Source organism: Protopterus annectens, chromosome 6.part0 (genome assembly GCF_019279795.1).
Source record: "Protopterus annectens isolate FY-2018-M chromosome 6.part0, PAN1.0, whole genome shotgun sequence".
Lineage (NCBI taxonomy): Eukaryota > Metazoa > Chordata > Ceratodontiformes > Protopteridae > Protopterus > Protopterus annectens.
The window spans coordinates 864,707,600-864,726,218 of NC_056737.1; positions in this window are offsets into that span (position 1 = coordinate 864,707,600).

Sequence of the window (18,619 nt, forward strand, 5' to 3'; positions counted from 1 at the left end):
AGCTGTGACTACTGTAATACCTAAAGATGGAAAAGACCCATCAGACCCAGCTTCGTATAGGCCCATTTCAATTTTAAACCATAATTATAAGCTGTTTTTATGTATGATAGCTAAAAGAACGGCAAAGGTGTTGCTACAATTCAGACATGTATCGAGGTTTGCTTTTCCTATAGAAAACTACATTGGACAACATTAACAAAACAAGGATGATGAAGAGGGATGCAGAATGTAAGAAAATACCACTGTCGCTGGTGGGACTTGATGCACAGGAAAATTTGACATAGTAAAATGGGATTTTATGAGTGGGGCAATGGAAGCATTTGCATTCCCTGAAACACTAAGGTAGGGGGATATACGATGGATCAGAGGCAAATATTAAAGTGGGAGGGTTCCTCCCTGATAAGTTGTATCTCAGAGGAACCAGACAGGCTTGACCTCTTTCTCCCTTTGTTATTTGCATTATAATTAGAACCACTGGCAAAGAAAATAAGGGACTCAGAATTCCATGGCTATAATTGGTATGGTGTTCAAGAAAAGTTGGCTTTATTTGCAAACAATATTATTTTGTATCCGACGGAACCAGAAAAGGACATCAGTGTTGTGGAACATTCGGAGGCAGTTCTGAAATTTTTCAGAATATAAAATTAAATTAATGAAAACAAAACAAAGGCTATAACTATAAGCAATATAGCTACACATGAACTGGTTCAGCAATACTCATTTATGGGGGCACGATAAAATGAAATATTTAAGAATAGGGGCACGATAAAATGAAATATTTAAGAATATGGATTAAAAAGGATTCTGTTATGGCAGCTTAGGACGTTGGGAAGCAACTAAACAAAAGCTAATCCAAAAAAGTAGGAAAACGAAGTTCTTGTTTATGGATATGGACAGCAAGATACAAGCAGTGGAAATGTTTTTTTACCCCTTCAGTTTTTATATAAAAGGTCAGACATATTTTTAATCAACTGAAGAAATTGCGAACAGCAGTTAAAGAGCTGAAGGATTTTATCTGGGAGGGGAAGAGGTCAAGTGGAATAAGTTGATCCTTCAAAAAGAACACTGTTTTCGGATTACCCGATCTGAAAGGATATGTTGGAACTACACAGTTAAGGCTCACACTCATAACACAAACAAAAAAGCTGTAACAAACTGGATGATAAAGCAGAGTGAAATTCAATAAATAAGGAGAGAGTGGAATTTCGGAAGCAGATACTTGAGAATAACAGGCCTACAGAATATTATATTCATAAACTAACAAGTATTCTAAGAGCTAAGCCAACAAAAGACTAGAGAAAAGAGATTCTGCCGATAGGGATGACTGCAATAAGGGGTACAGAGAATAGGCAAGAGTTGGTTGGACTTTACCAGGGCAAACTGGCAAAGGAACCAAGGTACTGGGAGCAAATAATTAGAGTGAGAAAGGGAATAGAATGGAAAGAGGCCAAGGAGACATTTGGACTGCAGGCTAGAGACTACCACCCCTATCAGGGATTAATATCAGAATAGAGGCAAAGAGAAAAGAATAAGAGAACCCCAAGTAAAATATGCTCTGGAACAGTTAAGTTGAATCTAGAACAGAAGCTGCTGTTAAAAAATGGATAACAAGGAGGGCATATAAAATACTGCACAATGACTATGGGAATCAGAGTAGGTTCGAAAAGATTTATAGAGGAGAGATTAGATAAGCAATTCACAAGGAAACAACGGGAGGACATATGTGTGTGACTCCCAAACATGCAAAGTCTAGAAGATTTACAATTTTTGCTTGGAAGTAATTGCATAGATATTTCATTCCTCAAGCAAACTCCAAGAATTTTTCCACAGGTAAATGGCAAACATTGGAGGTGTAATACATAAGAGACAGGTAACTGGGAACATGTGTTTTCGGAGTGTAATGAATTGGCAGACAAACTCCCTACAGAGTACACCATCAGAAATATTGGGTGAGAAAATGGGTGTAACTAAGGAAATTATTTTTGGAGCTGGGTTACAGGTTCTGAATTGTCTAGATACAATAAGGTCTTGTTTCTGGTGGCTACTAAAAAAATTACTAAAAATGGAAATCAAACTCTAAACTAACTGTATTTCAAGTAGTAAATATTATGAGAGATAAACAATGAAGTGGTACCTTTACAAAAGGGTAGCAACAAATTATATAGAAAAAGTGGAAATTGTGGGAACAATGCATGCAGAATATTTCTGGAGGAATGAGGTTTAAGGGAAGACAGGAATTGAGCAATTTGTGTAACACACTGAATTGATAACTGGATAAAAGAATGTATTTACTGTATAGGGTTTGTAACTGTGAACGTGTTAACATGGTTTGTTTTTTGTATAAATGTAGGTTTACCCATCTCTTAATTCAAAAAAAGTGTTAAAATATGTGCTGAAAAAGTGACTAACTCATGATGCATGGGATAACACAAACTGAAAGTTACTCCAAACTTACCCAACCTAAAAGGAATAGGCATAATATTTTGAAATTATAATGTTGCACCAAGCTTTCAGAATAGTTGTAGCTAAAACATGCAGCATGAACTAGTGTACGGTGACTACAAAGTTCTGACATTATTGTGAAGTCACCTTTCTTTGTAAGCTGACTTGATGGTTGAAGGATTCATCCCATAATTCCATGCTAAATGTTTCAACTGAATTGATGGTTGAAGGATTCATCCCATAATTCCATGCTAAATGTTTCAACTCTGATCCACAATGACCACATAGTTTCCTTTTTCTCACAGCTGTTCTCCTTCTCCTCCCTTTTTTCAGAAGCCCTCACTTCTGTCCAGCCCAATGGAAAAAAAAATCATACAGAATGAAGTGTGTAGTCTGAATTCACCTTTGCAGCTATAGTACTAAGAGTTCATAATGGACCAGTTTAAAGTAGTAGTATAAACAAAAATTTGGAATTACATGGTAAGCACAAAATTCAAAAGATGCCCTCTTACAGACTGTGCGCTATACATACAGCTTCATAATTGTAAGAAATGGCTAAGTTTACAGTTTTTAATTGTAACTCTTAGTTAACAGCTTAAACAAAGTGCTTACTTCAGTTAACAATTGGGTATAAAGATGTGAAACTATGTTGACAAAACATCAACAAGCCTATCCAGTCTGGCCATGTGTTGCTACCATCCCTCATTTCATTTCCAGTTTTAATCCACACAAATGTATTTGTTGTTTCAAGTTCTACAATCTCCTACAGTAACATGTTCGGCAATCCTACCAACTCAACTTCTGTACAATACAGGGCTTCCTCACACCCTTTCCAAAACTACATCCATCCACCTACGTGCCACCTTTCTTCCACTCATCCCTCACCAAAAAGGTGTCCTGACACCTTTCCTTTGCTTTATCAATATAAAATGCAGCCCCTCTGCTCTCTTAAGCAAAATAAACTGTTCCAACCTCTAGTAACCTTTTGCATGAAATCTGATCCATTCATTCTAGCATTCATAAAATTTCATTGAACTTTTACTATTAGCCTAGATTTCTTTTTAATAGTTTTCAAATATTGAACACGGTATTCGAGATACATGTTGACAAAGCCCTGTATAGCACTGGTTACTTGTACTGACCAATCATAAGCCATTTGAATACTTGATCTTTCTGAATGGCTCTTCCACTTCTCAGGGGACTTATTAAGTCTGCAGTGGGTGTTATGGTGGGGTATGTGTCCACCACAACCCCCAAACTATATAACCATACTCCAGAGTCTTACCATTTATGAAGGGAGTGGAACAAAACTAAGCAAGTCCTAATGTTGATGGTTCAACCAACATAGGTAACAACTATGCTGCATGTGCAGAGCATTCCCTTGGTCATTAGAAGTTACCATTCTCCCTGTACAGTGTATTTATGGGGGACTCATGAACATAAGCACATGTTTATGTACACCTGCAAAGACTGTATTTTTTTCTAATATTTGTAAAAACTCCTGGCATGTTCTCTCAACCCCGATCTAGTTCTTAAGAGATGTGTCAGCTCTACAACTGCAAATATAGAAATTTCTATTTACAATTATTATAAGGTTTAAGTGCTGCTGTCACTTCCCTACCAGGTGAGCAGTAATTATGATATTTTGTGCATTTTAAGAACCTCAAAGTGCAGTCAAAAACTGGCAGACAAAGAAGTAAAAGTAAAATAACACTGCCAGAGTCACACACAAAACACCGATCTCCATTTATTACGAAATAGAAGTAAATCCAAGACTGTTTAGTGCTTTCATTCCATCCCCATCTAAATCTATTCCAAAAAAATAAATACAAAGAGGAGGGGTAGATTTGCCAATCACTGTCTACTCCTACTCTGGACCAAGCTTCCACTCCAAGTTAAGCAGTGTGATACACGGCTTGCTTTTAAAATGGAGCCTGACAATTGACTTGAGTATTCATAAATTCACCCTAAAAGACTAGCTGGCAAGGTAGAAACTATCTCATGGTTCAATTCTCTTGGGACTCCCCAATGCAATTGACTGTATTTGGGCTTACTCTTACTTGCCTTACTTCTTGCATAAAACTTTTGCATGGAACAGTGTTAAATGCCCTTCCAAACTTTGACGTATACTCAGTGGCCTTTCTTAAGCCAACTTTCTCTCAATCATAATATTGCAACAAGCTTAACATACTTGATCGCTCCATGAAAACTACACTAGTGCTCACCCAACATCCATTTTATAAAAGAAATTTTACCAACCAAACTGATAAGTTTTCCCCTATTACTTTAAATGACTGAGATCAGTAAAGAAAAAAAGAAGTTATGTACTCACCATAACGTAAATGATATAGCCACGGAGTGCCAATAACTGATACAACACCACTCTAATCACAGTCACAACTTCCGTTGTAAGGCCAAACGAATAATAGCAGTAAAAAATTGAACAAATACTTGCAGTGAAAATTGACAAAGTCCACTGTAATGTGCTGTCATAAAACCCGTAGTTGTTCCAAACAGCTTACTGCCGATACATACTCCACATATGCGTTCTAAACAGCACACCAGCTCCAAATCAGATCACTGGTTTATTAGAAAAATGCTCTAAAATTGCTAAACAAACCTCTACATGTTTTAATAAGTCCGCAGTTATTTAATTGTATGTCTATTCATTGTTTTTATGGAATACGCTTTAAGTGTTTGGTTTGGTTAACCTCGGACATGAACATGTAGAGGTTTGTTTAGCAATTTTAGAGCATTTTGCTAATAAACCAGTGATCTTGATTCGGAGCTGGTGTGCTGTTTAATTTTGCTAATAAACCAGTGATCTTGATTCTGAGCTGGTGTGCTGTTTAGAATGCATATGTGGAGTATGTATCGGCAATAAGCTGTTTGGAACAACTACGGGTTTTATGACAGCACATTACAGTGGACTTTGTCAATTTTCACTGCAAGTATTTGTTCAATTTTTTACTGCTATTATTCGTTAGGCCTTACAACAGAAGTTGTGACTGTGATTAGAGTGGTGTTGGATCACTTATTGGCACTCCGTGGCTATATCATTTACAAGTCCTTCTTGTGTGATTATTACTCACCATAACGTTCCATGAGAGTTGTTCCATCTCGCCTTCATTCTTCACTGATGGGTTCGGAGCAGATCCTCGGCTCCGACAGGGCAATTTAGCTAAGCTCAAAGTTTACCAGTAGCTTGAGACCCATCCCCTTATCCCATGATGCACTGCTAGAATTACCTCAGATCTTGTTTGCTGCTTATACCATATCCCAGTAAAAGAACTATTCTCCCTAGAGAGGAAAAAGCATAGAGAAACCAGGATGAAGCCAGTCTCCAGGTCAACTGTTAGCTAGGAGGGGGATGGAGGGAGGGACATGAGAATGAAGGCGAGATGGAACAACTCATATGGAACGTTATGGTGGTTACACAAGTGCTTTATGTGAAGTTGTTCAATCTCGCCGTTCATTCTTCACTGATGGGAAGCATCCCTAGCACCCCAGTTCCTGGGTAGGTCATGGGAGTACACTTTTCAGGACCGTAGAACCAAAAGAAGCCCTGTCCCTGGAGGCCTTATCCACTTTGTAATGAGTGATAAAAGTGTGGGGCTTAGACCATGTGGCTGCAGCACAGATGCTGTCAAGGGGTAACTTGGCTTGAAAAGCTGAAGAGGTAGAGACTGCTCTGGTTGAATGAGTCTTTACCTTATGAAATAAAGGCATATTAGCAGATGAATAAAGTGTAAGTGATAGAATCCGATATCCACCAGGGTTGTTTTAGCCACTGGCCTACCTTTTCTGGCTTCCGAGAAGGATACAAAAAGCTGGTCTGATTTTCTAATGTCTTTTGTTCTATCCAGATGATATCTAAGTTGTCTGTGAACATCAAGTTTGTACAGCATGTATTCTAATTTATTGGTATGGTTGGGGAAAAAAACGGGCAACTCAATGACTTGATTAATGTTAAACTCAGAACATACTTTAGGCAAAAAGGAAGGGTTTGTCCCAAGGGATACTCTGTCAGCATGAAAAATCATACAAGGGGATTTGATAGATAATACTTGAAGCTCTGACACTCTGGAGGCAGAAGTAATTGCCACTAAAAAGATAGTTTTCCATGATAAAAATTTCAGCTCACAAGATGATGCTTGTTCAAATGGGGGAAGAATGATACGAGATAGCATGAAAAAATTCAGGGAGAATAAGGAGTCTTTACTGGAGGTCTCATGTGAAGGGTACCTTTGAGAAAGGCCTTAGACAACTGGTGAGCCATAATATTTAGTCCGTCAATACCTAGATGAAAATTAGATATAGCAGCTAACTGTATCCAGACAGTAGCAGCTGCTGCTCCTTCGTTAAAAATCTTAGTCAAGAACAGATGACAACGGAGCTTGGTAAGGATCAATGTTCTGGTTTGAAACCCAAATAGAAAATCTCTTCCACTTGCTACAGTATAAATTTCTGGTGGAAGGTTTATGGGAAGCCAATAAGATTTGACTTGTATCATAAGAAAGATTATGAAGCCTGGCTATGCAGGGAACTGGAGCAGCCAAGCAGTTAGCTTCAGTGACTGCAAGGAAGGGTGGAGGTCCCCTCACGGGTGTGTCAGAAGGTCTGGTACTGGATCCAAGATCCATGGATCCTCTAAAAGATGATGGCAAAGAAATGGGAACCAAATCTGCCTAGGCCAATGGGGGGCTATAAGAATGACAGTCCGTCCCAGTGACTTTGCTTTCTGTAAAAATCTGGGTATCAACGGAATTGGGGGAAATGCATAGAGAAGACCCGGGGGCCAATCGTGGACGAGTGCATCCCTCGGGGGATCTCCCGGAGGAGGTATCAGGGCAAAGTAGCTTCTGCATTTGGTGTTGATGTGACTGGCAAAAAGACTGCAGCAAGGCTGGCACCATTTGTGGAAAATCCTGTCCGCAATCTCTTGTTTGAGGGACCACTCATGGGGCAACAAAACTGCCCTGCTCAGCTTGTCTGCTATCACACTGGATCTCCCCGGGATGTGCGTTGCTAACAGAAAGCACTGGGATGACACAGCCCATTGCCATACTCTTGAGGGCTTCTCTGCAAAGGGGGTAAGATTTGGTACCGCCCTGTTTGTTCAAGTATCAGACCACTGACATGTTGTCTGTCTGTATTTCAATTGTCCCTAGAGGAAAAAGAGTACTGAAAGTACTGCAATGCCAGAAGTACTGCTCTCATCTCCAGAACATTGATATGCAGATGTGACTCTTGATCCGTCCATGTGCCTTGGGCAGTCTTTCCCTGAAAATGCCCCTCACCCTATCAGGGAAGCATCCATAGTCACAGTGGCTACTGGGGGTGGGAGTACAAAGGGGCATCCTATTGCGACATGAAGAGACGTTAACCACCACTGAAAATCCCTCTTGCAAGAATTTGTAATCAGAATCATATGGTTCATTGGCAATTTCTGGTAAAACCACTGGGTGAACAGAAGCCATTGAAGAATCCGCATATGCATCCCTGCTAATGGAATGGTCAAGAATGCTGCCGCCATCAAACCTAGTACTTTCAAGACCTCTGCGGCTGGAGTTCTGTTCTTGGACACCAACGAAGAGATGTGCTGTCGAAGGAGAGAGAGAGACCCTTTCAAGTGGAAGACGTAGAGTGGTGGTTGAAGAATCTAACTCTGTTCCTATAAAGATGATATGCTGCGATGGTGACAAGGCAGACTTTTTGAAGTTGACCGTAATGCCCAAGTGGTTGCAGTGTGTCAGAGTGGATTCTGTTGCCTGAATCAGTTGATGCCTGGTGGTGGAGGTAAGGAGCCAATCATCCAGGTACGGAAAAACGTGGAATCCTAAACGCCTCAGGTGACCCATGACCAATGCCATACATTTGGTAAACACTCTGGGGGCTGTAGTGAGACCAAAGGGCAGGGTTCAAAAGTGATGTCACTGGCACCCAGCCGGAAACACAGGTGATCCCTGGATGGTCTGGCCATTTTTATGTGGTAGTACGCATCCTTGAGAACGATCGAGCACATCCAATAAAAGGGAAGTATGGACTGAAACGTGACCATTTGGAAATTCTCTTTCTTCACAAATTGGTTGAGTCTGCTGAGGTCCAAAATGGGTCTCCAGTCCCCTGTTTTCTTTGGAATCAAAAAGAATATTGAGTAAGTTCCAAATCCTGTTTGGTCTGCTGGGACTGGCTGGATGACTTTTTCTAGCAACTTGTGGACCTCTATAGTTGCTTGTTCCCTGTAATTGGGTGGAACATCCAGGATTCTCCTGACGGAAAGGGGAGGAGAGGAGAACGGTATGAAATACCCTCTGGAAATGATGCTTTGTACCCAGCTGTCGTCTGTTATATCTAGCCAGGCTTCTGGGTACAAAGATAAGCGACCCCAGACTGCCTCCAGAGCAGGACAGCTGGGCCTCCTCTCAGGAGCACTGGTAGGGCTGACTAGAGAAGTGATCTCTGTCACCCTGGTGTTGCGGACCCCCTATGCCATGAGGGCAGCGTCTTCCATTATTACCTCCTCCTCTGCCCCTGGAAGGGGATTCTCTATGTGTGTCCTGAAAGGCTCTTTGGGCTTTTCGGAACCACATCTTTCCTCCCTTTTGGCCTTTGGGGTAAGGCCGAGTAGGGGTGGAAATAACAAACAGACTCCGACGGCAGACAGAGTCTTTCCCTCCTGCTCACACCTGGTCAAGGTTTCCTTTACCTTAGGCCTAAACAAGGATGAACCATCAAATGGGGTATTTACGAATGAAGACTTGAGGGGCTCTGCGAAGAACAGAGGCACATCCAGGCATGCCTACGGAGAGCAGTCCCTAAACCTGCAGCCTTACTCGAACCATCTGCTGCATACGATATGAGACGCATGGATGAGTTCGCAATGGAATTAAGGGTAGCAAGCTGGGCAGAAACTTTGTCAGAGATGCCTGCAGCTACAGCACCCTGAAGAGCATCTCCCAACTCCTTAAGGAGATCTCTTTGCAGTCTGGTGAAATGGGCCAGATAGTTCAGTGATTGAAGAGTGAAAGTCGCCGAACTGAACATGCGTTTCCCATATCTATCTATGACCCTAGAATCTCTGTTAGGAGGATGGATAGACGTGGAAGTCTCAGACAATTCCTTCTTGGTGGCTGCAGCCACCACCATGGCATCAACAGATTCCCTTAGACAAGAAGGTGTTATCCGGTGGGGCAGAGATAAACTTATTCGGCCTCCGAGGGACAGGTTCCATGGACTCTGGTGACTCCCAAGCCCTACGAGAGACCAATTGCATAAGCTCATCATAGGGTGGAGACACCCAGGAAGTGGAAGGTTGAGACCCAAAAGCCTTCAGGAGAACCGACTCATCTTCAGTAGGGGTTCAGCCCTCTGCCTAAGGGTCTCCGCAAAGATGATGTCCTTGGAGGGGGATCGAGGGGACCCTTCTGACTCATCTAAGTCATTGTCAGATGTCAATGACTCCTGTGGGGAGTCCAATTGCCACCTCTTGCACACTTTCTGGGGAATTCCTCAGTGGGAGCCTCTGGGGAAGTCTCAGAAGAGCAGGGGGCACCCAGTGGGGCTACCTGAGGCTCTGGGTCTCTACGCTTGGGGTGGCCAATGAAAGCAGAAGCAGACATAGGCACTTTAGGGGAAGAAGAGGCCAGACCTGGTGATGAGGAAGTCTTAGGAGACAATACTCGCTTCATGGCTTCGAAGGCATCATAGCTCCGATGAGGAGTCGTCGACAGTCCCGAAGGAACCATGATCCCCTCCCGCACAATTGCCGTGGGCTCCGAGCCCGAGGTAGGAGCCTAGCTCACCCGTGTCGAGGCCCCGAGAGGAAGAGTCGGCACCGAAAGGTCATTGCGACTATCCTCCCTGGACCCGACTGGACTGTCAGTGCCTAGAGTCCCCAGTCAGTTCCCAAGGATGTCCGAGTAGATAGAGCCGATGACACTGGAACAGGCATCAGCTCCAAGGGTTCTACAACCATCAGGTCGGCCTCCTCCAGCTCCGAAAAAACGGTATGGCTCGGAGGAGGAGCAGTCAATTCCGGGGTAGTGGTCTTCAGTTCCAATGTCAGTGTCAGAGCAGACAGCAATTTAGCTAGGCCTGGTGTCTTTAAGAGCTTCTGTACCAGTCGGTCCATGTCCGAATCTGAAAGGCTAACAGAGGACCTGGAGGAATGTACCGATGGTGCCGACTGGAGTAATGGAGAAGGAGTTTCAGAGATCGGTTCCAAGGCAGTGTCCCGGGTCCGAAAGGAAAAGACTGTCGGCTCCGAAGGCTGTGGAGCCGAAGTCACAGCAAGTTCCACTTTTTTTTTAGACTTTTTTGACTTGGAGTCCGAGGAGGATTTCGAGGACTTTGATGACATGCTGGCTCCATCGTGGTCAGTCAAAGCTTCCACAAAAGCATGCTTAAGAAGACCCCGATCCATGAGCTTTCCTTCCTCTCAGCAAGCACCCTAGTGGAAAAGGAGTGGCAGATACTGCAGGACTCCTGAAGGTGCACTTCACCCAGACAACAGATACATTGAACATGTCCGTCTGTGACTGACATCTTTTGTCCGCAGTCTGGACATTTTTTGAAACCAGACTTTGGGATGTCTGTCTTTATCTTCCGACATAACTTTTATCTTCCGACATAACTTTAATCTATCACAACTATAAACAACTATTTTAGAAAAGCACACACAATATCAAACAATGCCCAAGAAGCCACACTACATTTTATTTATATATATATATATATATATATATATATATATATATATATATATATATATATATATATTACATATATATACATATACACACACACATACATACATACACACATATATATACACACACACATACATAAACAGAAAACTAACTGTAAATTTAGCTGTTAATACCCAACTACAGAACTACGCTAACACTACACTACTAAAGGCCAAAGCCAACACTAGCAAAGAACAGCCACAAAAAATAAAGGAGGCCAAAAGAGACAGTAATATATAGGTAAGGGAAATACTAAGCAAAAGTCTAAATATGAAAATATAAAAAAATTTTTAGAAAAACTTGCTAATTCGTTGAATGAAGTCTCGAGCAGAGCTGGAAACCAAGAGATCAGTGCCGCGGCAAACCAGACCTGCAGTAATTCCAGCAGTGCATCATGGGATAAGGGGCTGGGTCTCGAGCTACTGGTAAACTTTGAGCTTTGCTAAACGGCTGTGTCGGAGCCAGGGATCAGCTCTGAATCCATCAGTGAAGAATGAACGCAGAGATTGAACAACTTCACATCACTAATACTGTCGCCCTCAAGAAACCTCCCCACCATCACTGGACAGGCTATACCACCCCATTACTAACACAACCAGCATTTTCAACAGATCCTTTAGCACTTCATGGTTACTTATCTGGTCCCTGGCCCTTATACCTTCATCTTCCCAACTCTTTCTCTACTTCCTTCTTAATTATTCTTCCCGCCTGTCCATTCATCCCCAGTTAACCCAAAGCCTCTTCCCAAATTAATGTGAACAAAAAGAACAAAGGTATTCAGGAGTTTATCCTTCTTACCCAAGTCATCATCTCTCATCACATCTTCTCTTGGCACTGTAAAAATTTAATTTTTTGTACCTCCTTAGCCAAGACAGTAGTGGGAAAACTTGTCTTGCCATCCAAAAATAAATAAATTATAACCGTACTAACAAAAGAGCTGTCCATTGCCTCTATTCCTATGCAATTACAAAACTATGGAACGCCTTATCTACAGCTATCACTGCCATAAATTGTTTAAGCTCCCACTAAGAAAACTACCTTAACTCCTTAACTCTCATACCTGCCCATACCGCTCAACAAAAACTACCTTTCTCCTTTAACTTTCCCTCTCCTAATTACTGCCACTGTAATCAATCTCATCTTACCTCCCATTTCTCTACTTCACCCACCCCTCTCTCACCTTTTTCCCCTCAGCATACTCAATTCACCATTTCTTGCCACCTGAATTCTTTATCCACGCTTCTTCCTTTATCCCACCTTTTCCTTTTACTTCCCTAACTGTACCTCTCATTCTTCTCATCTTATATGCTTCCTACCTCTTCTTTTTCTCCACCCTTGCTTATTACAAAGGCATAACCTTTATAAATCATTAAGAAACTATTACTGACCTAAAATACAACCCATATCACATGTATATACCCATTATTTCACCCAATATGCCAATCATTTCTCCCTTTTTAAACGCAAAAAGGTCGTCACTTTGCCAATTCCAGCCAAACGTAACAAAAGTCCAATAGTGAAAGAACAAAGCAAAAAAACTGCTGGAAATGTGTATGTTATTCCATAAACCAAGTATAAAACAAAAGTACAAAAAAAGAGCGCTTTCGTCAATACCATCAGATAAAAATAAAATATCACACACATTTTTTTTTTTAAAAAAAAACATGATAACCAATCAGCTTACATTCAAAAACCTACTTTCTTGCTATTAGGGTGAAGAAAATCAACCCTCTTTTTAATATGGCACACGCTTACACATCCATACATGGGGATTTCCCCTGCTCTCCTATAACTTGTGCTTTTGGCTGGATACTTTCTTCTTTACATAGAACATCCTTTTTTTATGTTTCTTTTATATATATATATGTGTTGTGTACCTACCATGTCCCTTAAATGTGATGTAAGTGTTGTTGTTCTTTTCCATTTTTATGATATTATCACAAACACACAATCACCACTCCCATATGTCTATGTTACTTTTTGTTCTTGGTTCTTTACTGTTCTTTTGTGACTGACTGTTGGCCTAAGACGGGTTCATGGTTTATATTTATTGTGTGTGTTATGTGTATTGATGACATCTTGATGACATCTGTTGTTGTTGTTGTGTTGTAAAGCCTCTATCAATGAAGCACTCTTCAAGATGCATCACTTCCCTTCTCATAAATTCATCTTTGCTCATCTTCTCTGGAACTACTTGAATTTAGCTGATGCTGTTTGTGGTGCATGTCGTCAAAGACAGTGTGTCAAAGTGCATGGTATTTCTCCTCCAAAATCTCAAAAAAAAATTCAAAGAAAACTTCTCTCGCTTAAAAACAAACACAAAAAAAGTCAATGGAGCATCTCTAGTTGCCAAGAAAGCCCTTTCTAGGAAGGTTGCACTTTTCCATTTAAGCTTTATAAATAGCAACAAGCTTTATAACACTTTAACAGATGGAGAACACGTTTAGCAACATTGTCTGATCATTAGAAACAAAAATGAAGGCACGCGTTGTTTTAGACATCTAAAGAGATATCCTTCACATGGTTTTTTTTTTTAGAGTCAAGCAAATTTTACAGTTGACCAATAGAGGTGATATTATCATTTCTCCCTTTTTGTTACTATTTTCCATAAATAACTTTACCTTCCACGTGTTTTATTTTTGTACACTGCTCTGATATTGTATTAATATTTGATAACTGCTACTTAAGCAACTACACTGCAATAATGTCCTAATGTTTACAACAGCAATTTCAGTTCATATTTATATGTATAAAAGTGTATATGTTTCTATCAACTCATTTCTATTTTTTTTTTTTTTTTTTACAGTTCTTAATTGTTAAAATGTAAGCATGTTATAATTGTTGGAGCTTTTCTCCTCTGGCCTCTGCTGAAAATGGGTTCCTGACCCAGACGGACTTTCCCCGGTAACCAAATGTCAATAAGTAAATAAATAAATAAATAAATAAATAATTGTATGTTATTTTCATTTCACCGTTTTTCCAACTTACATGCTTCCTTCTACCTACTTTGGTAGCAATTATTCAGACCCTCATATTCTTATTTCAAAGCAACCCAAGAGTTCCTCTTCTAGGCTTGTTCTTATAATTACCGAGCCTGCCATGGTACTGTTTCTACCCACAGCATATTGCTCTTTCCATAAAATTTTACAAATCTTACACTGCTTTCTTCTACTTATGTCTCCCGGTTTCTGCTTGAGCATTACCAATATTGCCACATAATTCATTTGTGTTTCTCCCTTCCCTTACCAACTAAACTCCCTCCCAGAGTCCCACGAGGCACCATCTTTAAATCCCCAGTCCTGCTCTCGGCTGCTGCTTGTCCCTGGCTTTAGCATCCACACCTACACAATCCATCCTGCTCGCCTAAAACAAATCGCCTAGTGACTGTGCCCTGCTGAACAGCTAAGAACTGATCACACAGATAGACTTGTATCTATCTGCTTCACCCCCAACAAGAAAGGTTCCAATCTACTCCCTGAGCAGTACACTTTCAAGGAGCTGAGAAAGTGTGTTAATTGATGTTTACCTCATATAATGTATTGTAACTTTGCCTAATTTCTTGCTAGGTGGTTAGAGCATGCTCCCTACCATAACTCCCAGCAGCCATTTCCCTTCTCACTCTGCACCCCCAATATCCTCCCTTATCTGAACCATATAATCTACGAACTTACTGCATTAAGTAAAGTATTACATTTCAACCCAAACAGGCTGTTAGTAAGGTGTTAGCCCCTTAGATACTTTGTTGACCCAGTGCCCCTCACCTGAGCTCTGCTCTCTGCTTCACTGATAGCCAGCAGAGCAGAAAAAGTCTTCTTTGCTCCAACCTGCTCCATTCGCCCTGTGGGCTCACTCCGCTCCCCTACCCTGCCCCCAATTTCCACACACCCCCACTACTCCTACCTTTATTCCCACCTCTACTCTCCACCCCATTATCTCTCACCCAATCCCACACTCTTCTCATCAACCACTCCCACTCCCATCCGCCACCAATTAACCAACCTCACCCCAACCTTATCCATTATACCTCCTACACTTTTCCACACCCCTCACTCCTTCTCTCACACTTACCCACTGACACCAAACTACCCTTTCCCACCTCCTCAAATTTACCATGCTCTCTCCACTTTTTGTAACCCTTCCCTGCCACTCAATCTTCTTACTTCTTCTAATCACTCTGATCCATGCTACCTCTTATCCCACCTCCAAACTCCCCCCTTCTTTCCTACTCCCCACCTCCTCAACCAACTCCCTTCCTATCCCTACCACCTCCCACTTTCACACCATATCCTCTTCTCTTGTTCAACCAAATCCACTCCAGTACTACAAACATAAGATCACATCCTCCTCATTGAAGCACAACACACCTAAAGCAATATTGCTTTCCCCACATAACTCAAGTAGCAAACCCAAGCTCCTGCTCACATCTTCCTTTGCCAACCTCTTCTTATCAGGAGACATGCACCCCAACCCCGGACCAAAGACTAGGACCAACCACACTCTTCCAATCACTACCCATACCTCAAAGCCTAAATATCTCAAACTACTTACCATTAACACTCAGAATTTGAGAAATAAAATATCCCACTTCCAGACTTGGCTAAACCATATTCTACCAGATATAGTTGCAGTCTCTGAGACCTGGCTTAACCCCCACATTCCTGACTCTGAAATTCTACCCCCTGGGTTCCAAGCACTCAGACAAGACCGCCAAAATAAGAAAGGAGGAGGAGTAGCCTTAATTTACTCTAGTCTACTCTCCATCACTCCCTACCCAAATCCCATTCCTCAGTTCAATAACGCTAAACTAGTCATACGAATACTCAAAATGAATGACCATAAAAACATTTGTGTTATGGCCCTCTACATTCCCCCTGGAAACAGCAATACACTTGAAGAAATACTTCTATGGGCCACAACCAATATTACACTTGAGACATACATTTTAGGGGATGTGAACACTGACTGGAACAAAATCAATTCCAAAACTCCCTCCATTTCAATTAATCTATTTAACTTCACACAACTTATATGTGACATCACCAGACCCAACATAAAGAATTCCCCAGGGACCACTCTTGACTGGATGCTTGCCTCCCACCCAAATAAAATCTCACACTCAAGCACCTTACCAAACTCCATGAGTGACCATTTGCCAGCCTTCATACATAGAGAAACCTCCTCCACTCCTCACCTTCACCAATACATCCATACTCGAAACCTCACTAACTTTAACCCCACAACTTTTTCCTACTCCCTCAAACTCACAAACTGGGACAGCCTAAAAACTCTTTCTCTAGATAATGCTGTAGACTGCTTTAATTCTACCTTCTTAAATACCCTGAACTCCCAAGCCCCAACTAGAAGTAAACGTATAAAACCCAACTCTGCCCCATGGCTAACTAAAGAAACTAAAACTCTTATACAACAAAGAGACAAGGCCTGGAAACTTTATCACCACAATAAAGACCCTGACTCCCTTCTGAAATATAAGCAACTCCGCAACCTAGCCAAAAAACAAATCATAAAAGACAAAAAAAATCCTACTATACCAAACTCCAGGCTAACCATTCCAAAAACCCCAAACAATTTTGGAACTCCATCAACTCTCTTCTAAACCCAGGTACCAAACAAAACCCTTGCCCAGACACCAGCAAAACAGATCTAGAAATAGCTACTCTATTCAACTCCTTCTTTACGAACTCTATAGCAGAACTCACCAAGACCTTCCCAAATAACGACCCCTCCACCACCCTCATAGCCTCCTCCCTAACCTCTACCAAACCTCCCATCCCCAGCAACCCCCCTTCATTTCAACTCAAAACCATATCCACTGCTTACATAAAAAAACTTCTCTCCAAACTCAAGCCATGTTCCAACACCCCTGACTATATCCCCCCACTATTCCTAAAACTTGCAGCTGATGGTATCGTAGTCCCTATCAGCATTCTCATTAATAGATCCATTCAGGAATCCTATGTACCCAAACTATGGCGCTCTGCCTTTATCCTACCCCTCCACAAAGGAGGCAAAAATAACTTCTCAAACTTCCGACCTATAGCCATTCTCTCCCCCATCTCAAAAATTCTTGAAAAATTCATCCATCTCCAGCTCAAGCCTTTCGTTACCAATAAATCAACTATTCACACCTACTCAGCACGGTTTCCGCCCTGGCCACAGTACTATAACTGCTCTTATCTCTTACCTAGACATAGTAAACCATGCCAGAGACTCTGGAGAAATTGTATCTACAGTCCTCCTTGATCTCTCTAAAGCATTTGACACAGTCTCCCACTCCCACCTCCTTAAACACCTCTCTAACCTTAATCTCAAAAACACCCTAACCTGGTTCAGTAGCTATCTCATTGACAGATCTCAGGCTGTCAAGTGGCAAACTGGCACCTCAACCTTCCTTCCCACCCCAACTGGGGTTCCCCAAGGATCCATACTTGGTCCAATGCTCTTTAATATATTCATTAATGATTTCCATGTTGCCATCCCAAACATGGATAACACAATATGCAAGTGACTCAACCCTAGTCTGCTCCGCTTCTAACCTACCAGAGCTCCAAACACCAACTCAAAATCGCCTTCTCAACTACAGAGAACTGGATGCTTCAAAATCACCTCTCCCTAAATGCCAACAAATCTAAGATATTACTTTTCACTCCCTCTAAATCCCTCACTATCAACAAAAACTCTTTCAAAAATAGTTAGCCATACCAACTCATCCATAGAAGTGGTTTCATCTGCTAAACTTCTTGGGGTTACTATTGATGAACACCTAAAATTCGATACTCATTCAGCTAAATATTAAGAAAACACATCAAAAACTTGGTATGTTGTACACAAACTCCCACTTTCTCTCACCATCTACAAGACAAAACACTCGCCACTACCTACTTACTACCATCACTATTGTATGGTGCTCCTCTTCTAACTAACCTATCTTCCTCTATCACTTCCAAACTAGAAATCTCTTACAACAAAATCTCTAAATTTGCCACTAAATCCAAATACACCTCCCACCACTGTTTATCTCTCCACCAGCTTCAGTGGCTAGAACTTCCCAACTTCCTTATATACCTCCAACTCTCTTCAGCCCAAACTAATTTTTAAACCCACCAGTTGCCCAGTTCTAACTAACATCTTACCAACATACACCCCTCACAGAACTCTAAGATCTGCCCACCAAAATATACTTTCTGTATACAAACCAAACCGTCCCGCCGGCCAACTTCTCCTATCATTTTGCCTAGCAAAAAAATAGAATCCTCTCCCTCCCACTCTAAGAACCTCAGAAAACCTTGATCACTTCAAAACTCAGCTCCATTCCCACTTCACCCAAAATCGGAACTGCAGTTGCACTCAACCCACCTAGCCCACTAAGCCCCTACCACAAGTTAATCTACCCCATACTAACTACCTAA